Source organism: Corylus avellana, chromosome ca4 (assembly GCF_901000735.1).
Source record: "Corylus avellana chromosome ca4, CavTom2PMs-1.0".
NCBI classification, from domain to species: domain Eukaryota; kingdom Viridiplantae; phylum Streptophyta; class Magnoliopsida; order Fagales; family Betulaceae; genus Corylus; species Corylus avellana.
The window spans coordinates 7,378,366-7,385,983 of NC_081544.1; positions in this window are offsets into that span (position 1 = coordinate 7,378,366).

Sequence of the window (7,618 nt, forward strand, 5' to 3'; positions counted from 1 at the left end):
TCCCCTTGTCTGCTACTCTACAAATTAATGATTGTTTTATGCCATTATTACTTGTTTAACTTCATTAGATGTTTATCCTATGCTTAGAGGGTTATTCTAAGCTTATATAATACTTGTGTGTGCAAGTGTAGGTCAGACTAGAGTATTGTGTTAAAAAACCAGCCTTTGGCTTTTGAGAGGAAAGTTCTCCTTATATCTCTGTATCTCTTTGGTGTGAGCCTTAGAGTAGTGAGTGTTCTAGTTCTGTATTCCTGGTTATAATCCTTTGGGTGGTGATATTCTATATCCCTTTGGTGTTATCTCTTGGGTGGTGAACTTCTATATGTCATTTGAGTGTGAATTTGTGTACTTGTTTTCCATCTCCATTTCTGTCCTGTATCAGACACAACAACCATCTAATAACTTCATAACATTAGATTAACATAGCCAAAATCCCAAAACATATAAGAACATAAGGTTTGATGAAAATATGATGTTAATGTACATTATGCTATAGTTCAGATTCTTCCAAGATTTAAAAATAACAGATCTACTGAATCTAGATAGTTGGGAGCAAAACAAGGAGAAAAAAGTACTGGGTACTAATGACAAACTTAGGTAAAGCAGATGAAAGCAAAGTAAACCTAAATATTAAAAGAAATAAACAATGTAGATGGATCCATCTTCTCAAACAAATCCAACTAATAGAATGTGTAGTTGATAGGGAATCAGTGCCTCTTGGGAGGAGAAGGGGTATCAAAATTAGTCCAAGACTGTTAAGTATTAGAAATGAGCAGGTACAAGACATAAAAAGTGGCCTTCAGTCTGAAAACATCAACAATCATACAACATTATAAACCAATTGAACACTTTTTCTAAATAATCTATAATCAATTAACCAATTAATCTAAACAATAATCAATTAACCAATCTAAACCACAACACTTTTTCTAAATAATCACTTAACCAATTTAAACAATAATCGATTAACCCTAAACAATAATGTAAATAATATATAAATAAATGATAAATAAATATAGGGAGGAGGCTTACTGGATTGCTGGCAGATGGAGGAGGAGGAGGAGGAGGAGTTCGGCGGAGGAGCTCCACTGGCGGCAAAATAATAGCTAGGCGGAGAGAGAGAGAGAGAGAGAGAGAGAGAGAGGGGATGGATGGCCGGTTTTGATGGATAATTGCAAGATAGTTAGAATGTCACGTCAACATTATTGGATAATTGCAAGATAAAAATGTAATATTTAGCATTACTCGAAAAAAAAAAAAAAAAATCAACCAATTTCAGTTTGAAGTAAGGAGGGCTTTGCAATTCTTGTCTCATTCTACTATATTCTAGTATTTCCATGAAGAATTTGTGGCGGCTTATTACACACAAATATCTTTATAATGTTAGGTACTTTTGATGTTGGCCATAAATTTATTTATTCCAATATTTTTATGCAATGCTCCGACTCACATAGAGAATATTACGCATGAATCATGGTGGCAAAACCTTTACGTAATGAGTCATTTCTTTTATGTATTACAATGTATAATATTCTTTTAGTTAGAGTACTTTATGGACGATCAAACTTCATGAATGGTCTTCTTATAAGCCATTCCGTTCCAACTTTATTTATGCCCACGGAGCAATTATGATGACTTATTAATGGCCACATGTCAATAATATTGCTAAAAGACTATGGTGACTACTTTTGAACTTTTAGTAATACAAAATACCAACTTTTTTTTTTTTTTTTAGTGATAAGATATTCGTTATTGTCTGATTTGTATAATACTCTAATCTAATGCCTGATCACAACGCTTCAAAAAGATTATGAAGGCTTTCTTTTCTACCCACGGTCCAGATTTCACTAGACCATGCATTGATTTATTTATATATTCATAAATAAAACCCAATTTAATATATCCCGCTCCCATTTCCAATTCTTGTAACGAACTTAACCAACAGAAGAACTGAACGCTTTCTTTTCCCGCTCAAAAATATCCAGGCCCTCTGATCACTTTCCCGAGAAAATCCATCCAAGAAAAAACAAACCATGTCCACTTCTTCACAGCCGCCAAGCAACCCTCCACACAGACCCCGCTGGAGTTCCGAAGAATGTATCCGCATCTTTGTCATCTTCCCCTTAGCGATCTGCGTCATCGGCTTCATCTGTAGCGACTTACTCAGCACCGATTCGTGTCAACACACTGCCCTTCGCTTTCCGGAGCGTTTCGCGCGGGACTACAAGCGAGTGGAGAGGGAATTGAAGGTCTACATCTACCGGGACAGAGACCCCGGCAGGTACTTCCAGTCGCCGAGGGAGCTGACGGGGATGTACGGGAGCGAGGACTACTTCTTCAAGAATATCAAGGAGAGTCGCTTCCTCACCACTGATCCTCTTCTGGCTCGCCTCTTCTTTATTCCCATTTATTGGCATCAAATGCGCAGCCGCGTACGTACCTTAATTCCATCAATTTCATTTTGCAAAGATTGATTTCTCTGTTTCTTGTATTGTTCCAGATCGAGAAAGGCTTTAAAGAATTAATTTGTTCTTGCTTTACAGAATATGCATGCTATTCAATTGATTCCTGATGTAATTCATTCAATCTACTGCTTGTTTTTTGTGGAATACAGAGAACACCGTATGAGAATATGACCGATATAGTTGAGAATTATGTGGAGGGCCTAATCTCAAAGTACCCCTATTGGAACAAAACTGAAGGTGCTGACCACTTTTTTGTGATATGCCATGAAAAGGGCGTGGAGGTTGCTGAAGAAGTTCCATTTCTTGAGAATAATCCAATTCGACTTGTGTGTCCACCTGCCCGTTATACATCATACAAGGATATTGCCCTCCCTCTAGTAAATCATTCATTTTCTCATCTTTCTTATGGAAACGGAAAGTACAAGAGGTAATTTTTTCATCAAATGCTTCAAGCTATTTCATAAAAATCAGTACTTCTTTCATGTCAATGGAGTCTTTGAATGTTGCAGGACAACGCGTAGTTTGTTCGCAGGCGTTCCCAATGTTGAAATAAGACCCATTCCGGAACTTCAGTGGGAGAATGACAATGAACTTGACATCCACAACAACCGTACAGATACTGATGAAGGATATGTGCTATATCATGACAGAGTTCATCGGACAAAGTTCTGCATATGCCCTCATGGATTCCCAGACTATACTAACATTATAGCAGACTCCATCCGTTATGGATGTGTTCCTGGTAATATCATCATCTTCCCTTATGCAATGGTTTTATATAAATTAGTCTCTCTAGAAATCAAACTGGTTTCATGCAACATGTTAATGTCACACTAGCTAGGGGGTTTTCTAATTTTATTGTGTTCATGATCGATGCATGCTTCTCATTTAATTGCTTTTCTAAGTAGTTAATTTATGTGTCTCTCTGCAGTTATCGTGTCAAACTACGAGAATTTCCCATTCTATGCTATTCTTGACTGGCATAAATTTTCAATAATACTCGCGGAGGAGAATGTACATTTGCTTAAGGATACTCTAAAAGGCATACGACGTGCAGATTTCACCAGATTCCAAAACAACTTACTCAAGGTAAAACAAACAAATTAAACCAATGTTGTTTGTTTTTGTAAATGGATGGGGAATTTCAAACTGGCTTATTTTTGTAAATGATCGTCAGGTCCAGAAGCATTTCGAATGGAACTCACCTCCAGTCAGATTCGATGCATTTCACATGGTCATGTATGATCTCTGGCTGCGTCACTCAACATCCCGTGCTAAAGCCATAACCAAAGCCATATCCTTTACTGAGTCTGACATGATTTCTGTGTGACAAAGGCAAAGCCATATCGTTTTGTGAGAGGAAATTTTTTGTCAATAACATCAACGACTGTGAAAAGAATTGGGTGCCTGATTGTTTACTCCAAAGGATGTCTTTACTACCATGTCTTTCTTATTGCCATTGACAAGGGTGAATGGGGATCTGGGGAAATCCTCGCTTTTTCTTTCCTTTTTAAAAAGTAAAAATAAAATTCGATGCATTTCACAAGTCCAAGTCTGTCTTTCGAATTCCCGTTGGCGTGTAGTAAAATTTTTTCTTTATACAGTCTATGTGATAATGCTATTAATTGGTTTTCAAAATCAAATATATGTATATTAGGGTGATCACTCATGGGAAGATTCCCTAGAAATAATTTATAATTAATTTGTATATTAAGGTTGGACAATGTTTATCCAACTATGTTTTACCTTTTTGCCTTGTAGTGCATCATTTCCTCACTGCTTTGTGACAATGGTAAAATTTCGATTAAAAGAGTCGATAAATATTAAGGCTGACAAAACGGGTTTACATGTCGGGTTGATGTCAACCTGATTAATGTTAAATTATCAGTTATCCCAAAAGGTTAACCTTATAGGAAGAGATAAATTTAATTACTTAATCATTATTTTAACACTTCCTCTCATCACTACAAGAAATCAGATATTTAGGGGCGACCTTATTTGGACGCTAAAAGTCCCAAAGTGGACTCTGTTGATCAACTCATAGTGGACGCTATAAGGCGACCTCATTTCTTTATTTTTCTATACGTCTATTGATCTTCTATTGTTTTTTTGTTTTTATTTTTCTACAAGAGCATTAGCGTCCACCTCTAGTGGACGCTAATGGTGAAACTATTAGTTTGGTATAATTCCTGCCATTATATTAGCGTCGACATATTAGCGCCCATAGGAGAGTGTACGCTAATATTGAGCATTATGGGTCTAATGAGTACCTATCAGCGTCCACTTTTGAAAGTGGACGCTAATAGGTGCTCATTAGCGTACACTTTGTAGTTGCCCCTAATGAGGTCGCCCCTGATGAGTAGATTTCTTGTAGTGCATGTGTTGGCTCAAACTCTCTTTTAATAGGTGATGCTTAACACGTGAAATACTTTAATCTAAATGGAGGGTGATTTGACAGAGTCAATGTTCGATCCAAGGACCTTTGGCTCTAATTAAATTACCAATTATCCCAAAGGCTTAAACTTATAGGAATAAATAAATTTAATCATTTAATCATTACATTAACAGTTAACCTGCCAACCTGAACACGACATGTTTATTAAACGGGACACAAACCCAAACACAACATGTTTATTACCATATCATCCACTAAATAATTCAATTTACTCGTCAAATTTTGTTGCTTATAGACTCTTCTATTTTACTCTCACACCCTATAATACTCCTTGACGTGGCACTGTCTCGTAAACTCTCAATAAAAACTTTTTAATGTGAGTGTGACATGGCATTGCCACATTCGCCCAAAAAAAATTATTCAGCCTCTCCCATGGGTGGCCAACCTCCCAATCAAACCTTTGGAGATGGTACGACCACCCTTGAACGCCCTTACATATATGCATGGTCAGTTGAAGGTGGAGTCCACAACACTACAAAAATTTTATAGATTAGTAACGTGTCTACAGTAGACACTTTTTTTTTTTTTTTTTAACACGTCACTAATTAGTGACGTGTCAGTATGTGCTATGTCACTAAAAACTTTATTGACGTGTGGATACACGTCACTAATTTAATTTTAATTTTTTAAGAAAAGATGCACACGTCACCAAAATTTCTGCATGAGTGAGTTCATATTTGAACACAGGGATCTAGGCAATAAAAAAACACTCATGCTATATGTCGGTATACCATCACTTGAGATGGTTTTCACCTTTACGTCACACCACGACACCTTTTCAAATTAAAAACAAAAACATGCCTATGCTGAATTGTTTAGGTTTAGTTTTTTGTTTTGAAGGTCATCATCTCTGTTTTTTTTTGGTGAATTGTTTACTTTTATTGTGCCCACGATGCTTCTCATCTAATTGCTCATCTAAGTAGTTTTATGTGTCTCTTTGCAGTTATCTTCTCAAGCTTACTGAATTTCCCCAATGATGTTCTTGACTGGCATAAATTTTCAATAATACTCGCGGAGGAGGATGGACATTTGCTTAGGGATACTCTTGAAGGCATACAAGGTGCAAATTTCACCAGATTCCAAAGCAACTTACTCAAGGTAAAATTGATCACCATTTATTTCAAAAGCTTAAGTTATAGGAATGAATTTGTTTAATCAATCATTTAATTTATAGACACCGGAATACTGCATATTGACTTATTTTTGAAAATCCGCTCCCTTTGTGGTCGAATCAGGTCCAGAAGCATTTCGAATGGAACTCATCTCCACTCAGATTTGATGCATTTCACATGGTCCTGTTCGATCTCTGGCTGCGTCAGTTTTTCCAACCTGCTTCGCTTTTAGAAATCGTCTTTCTCTACCGAGGAAAACTACTAATGGTGTCTGCAGCCATAAGCATATGCATAATGGTTTGCATGGGCAAGTTTGTTCTTAATCTGCCATGATTTTCTAAGAGTCATGTTTCTCACCATTGAAATTCTTTCACAGAACCTTGTAGAATAAATCAAAAACACTTCTTTGGTTCTTTTGTCACAGATGGTGTGGAAATTCTCATATTTAGATGAGTGTGGAAAAGAAGTGCATGTGACAAGAATCGAGTGCCTTGAAGGTATTGGTGTCAGATTTGAAAGCTCTCAATATAAAACAAAACTAAGTGGATCGTAAGAGAATATATTTGCATCTCAAATTGCCTCTTTTCCATAGTACCAAAAACTGCCTCTTTTTCGTTGAGGTGGAAGAGAGAAGGAGATGAAGCTAAAAGAGACTCCTGACTCCTTGTGTTTGAGAGAGAAATAATTTCATTTGGCAGAAGAACAGAGGAGTTGAAAGTGTGAGACTCTGTTAAGTATATTAAAAACATGTTAAAAAGACACGTGGTAGATTAGTAGGCTGGTTTGAAGAATTTTTCTTCAACTCAGTTTGGATGAAATTTCTATCATTTAAAAACTAATCAAGTTGTTAGAGCACTCACACAATAGCTTAGCCATTTCTCACTTTTATCTAAAATAGATAAGCAAAACACTAAGGCCTTGTTTGGGAAGCAAGATTTTCCAACTCAATCTCAAATTTTTTCTAAATTCAAGTTTGGCAATTTTTTAAACTCAATTCAACTCAACTCAAAAAATTTCAACTTAACTCAAAAATTTTCAACCCAATTAATAAAAATTATAAATAAAGTTTGAAAAAATAAATAAATAAAATAAATAAATAAATTTAGGGTAGCCGAAACACCCCAGGTGGTGGCTGGGCCACCCTAAGCCCAATTGGGGTGGTCCGACCACCCCTTAATATTTTATTATTTTTTAAAACTTCTTATTATTATTTTTTTAATTAAATTTAAAATATATGTAATACTTTATTATTATTTCTATTAATGGGACATATGTTTCATTTATGACCTTAGGATCTCTCTAGAGAGATCCTAATTATTAATTGGATATTCTTCAATCCAAAATGGATCAGAGAAAATCCTCTACCGTGTTTGACCCACATTCTTTCGTGAGCCATAGGTCGAATAATGAAGGTTGTTGATAGAGGACAATTTTCAATCATATTTGCTTTAACAAAAGGGACATATATAGTGATTCTGACATCATATGGGGACATAATTAATGGCGTTGGAAAGCTCATTTAGAGGGTTACAAAGTCATATTTCATTAAGTTTTTCTAATTCAAATGTTTACTAAGTTAAAATAGA